The 2854-nt window shown below is 36.5% G+C and overlaps 1 pseudogene; it reads right to left on the bottom strand.

The window, feature by feature from the left end:
- Positions 1-1591: 1591 nt before the first annotated feature.
- Positions 1592-2645, bottom strand: LOC148880865 (agamous-like MADS-box protein TM6 pseudogene; annotated as a pseudogene).
- Between the last annotated feature and the right edge of the window lie 209 nt (positions 2646-2854).

Raw genomic sequence — 2854 nt, 5'->3', positions numbered from 1 at the left:
TCCTAAAACCTGTAATGAGTTGGATTTTCATAATCTAAACCTTTCCCACATGAAAATGCAAAACCCTCCCCGGCCATATCTCTTTCGTATTTAAAGGTGAGATGAGTTGGATTGATGAATCGAATTTAAAATCACATCTAATTTTTTATTATTTTTTGTTATATACAAGTAATAGGCAAACAAAATATCATGAACAGACATTAAAATTTTCAATTATCAATTATATATCCTTCCAACAATGTACACAGATCGGTAGAATAGAAATTGCCGTTCCTACTCATTCTTTGAAGTTAATTAAACTATATCATAAGATTGGAAAACAAGTATTCATGGTTTTCATAATGTGAAAATAGAAAAAAGAACCCACTAATTACTGGAGACCTATTTTCTCGAGAAAATCACCTCTGAAAACGACCACATTTGTTAACACCACCACAGGCTCAGGCAGTGGTTGGAAATAAATGCTCCTTGCCATTTCACCCACTCTCACTCTCAGTACATATGAAAATTGGTTTTTAATTAACTACTTCGCAGCTGTCACGATATTGGATATATTTTGATTTTCCCACCTATCTAGTAATGCTGCATTAATTATTATTATTATTATTATTATTATTATTATTATTATACATTATCATTAAAATAGTCCAATTGGTTCACTAATCACCATTAGACCTGTTCATGGGCCGGGCCGGGCCGGGTTTGGGCCAAGCTTTTACTCTGCATTAACAGAAATATGTTAGACCTGAGCCCGAGCCCGGCCCGACCAACGGGCCTACAACTTGGGCCCGAGCCCGGCCCTAATAAAAAGCCCAAAGCTCGAGCCCGAAGTCCGACCTAATAAAAAAATTATAAATTTTCCCTATTCAATAATCAATATAAATTTATTTACATTAAAAATATATATAAATTCAAAATTTATTTATATTAAAATATATATATATATATATATATATATATATATATATATATATATATATAAATATATATATATAAAGAAGGGAAAGAGGATGTGGAGAAGAAGAATTCGGTTGAAAAAAGAAGGGAAGGAGGTGAAAAAAGAGGGGTATTCAACTAGGATTTTTAGGTTTAGTTATAGGTCGGGTTGGGCCGGGCAATTTTAGTAAATCCCGAACCCAATTTGAATTTATTGCAAGCCGGGATTTTTGCCCCAAGATTAAGCCCGCGGGCCTATATACCTGTTCAAGCCCGTTCGGGAGTCGGGCCACCCGGCCCATGAACAGGTCTAATCACCGTATCATCCTATTTCGTCTACGTGAACAGATGAAATATGATTCTCATGTTTCCACGTCTATTCTACATCACATTGTGGAGCCTTTCTATTTATTAATTATGATCATCATCAACGTACGTACTACGCGGTAGTATAATTGTAATAATAGTTTGTGGGTGGGTAACTCGGTACTATGTCTATGTGGGTGAGTAACCAAGAAGCAGCCTAAATTAATTAAGTCTCCCTGTTCCCTACTGATAATTAGCTGATTAACTTTGTTTTTAAGTAATTAATATGCGTTGTAGTTTATGAAACTAATTAATTTTCACTTGTAGAGAGGAAATAAAGAAGTTTGAATTAGATATATACCAACATTATTCTGTATATATAAAGCAAAAGAGTGCAAATACATATACACAGCAGAATGCATAAGATTCATGACTATATTCAATTCAGCTGCTGTACTGTTGTTTCAAACCTCACCAAACAATTAAGTGGCTTAGAAAGAAAAAACTTAGCAAACACTATAAATTAATAAGCAAACTCTGAATCCATAACCCGATCTTAGATGATAATAATTCATCACGCATTAGATATCACCTTTATTAATTGCTGATGCTATTCATCAAGAAAGGTGGTGCAGACTGTGAGAGCCATATAATCCTCCATCCTGAAGAAGATTATTAGGATGGTTAGATTGCAGATGGAAAGCAAATAAGTGGGAGCCCACATTTTCCAAACCAAGAGCAGATTTATAGCCTGCGCCATTGTGATCAACTAGCCCACAGTTTGGATTCTCATCTCGCTCTTCAGTTTGACATAGTAGATTTGCATGTTCTGCTTGCAAGTTCCTTATCTTTTTCTTGTAAGTCTCAGTCTGGGTTGAGATAACACGGTACTTTCGCTCACGAACAACCTTCAACGAGTTCTCCAAATTTTTCTCAAGGCTTCTCAATTCTTCGAAGCTCATATCGTCCAGATGTTCACCCGCCATCCTCTGCCTAATCTCTCTTCGGAGATTATTATTAATCTCCTTTTGCTTGCTTAAATGCTCCTGCATTGTCTCATAATGCGGCTTCCATAAATTTATCCCTGATATCTGCTGATATCGATCAAATATCTTCTTCGTCGTTGTGGTATGGCTTATGTACTCAGAAAACTTTCCAGTACTGGAGAACATGATGCGAGAAACCTGGGCATCACAAAGAATGGTGAGCTCTCGAGCTTTCTTCATGATACCTCCTCGTCGCTTTGAATAGGTGACTTGTCGGTTCGTCGAATTCTCTATTCTCTTAATCTCGATCTTCCCCCGACCCATCTTTTAATTTCTTCTTCTTCTTCTCCTCCTTCTCCTCTTCTCCACCACCACCACAACCATCTTTTATAGATGAATTAGCTAGCTAGCTAGGATTTCTTTTCTTGATATTCCAAATTCACTTAATAAGTACGTACAACAAACATAACTGAGAATAAATTATATTTTCCAAATTAAGATCCTCATACGTACCCAATGGTGTATGGACAAATTTCACATATTGTTTGGGCTAAGGCTCTACCACCTCCAGACCCACCCCAATGCAACACATAATGGGTGTTGTCGTGTTGAGCGTAGGGGGAGTT

Source organism: Nelumbo lutea, chromosome 1 (genome assembly GCF_056320005.1).
Source record: "Nelumbo lutea isolate HS-2025 chromosome 1, American lotus-T2T, whole genome shotgun sequence".
NCBI lineage: Eukaryota > Viridiplantae > Streptophyta > Magnoliopsida > Proteales > Nelumbonaceae > Nelumbo > Nelumbo lutea.
Note: the sequence above shows the minus strand (reverse complement) of the source record. Positions and strands in the feature narration are given on the sequence as shown.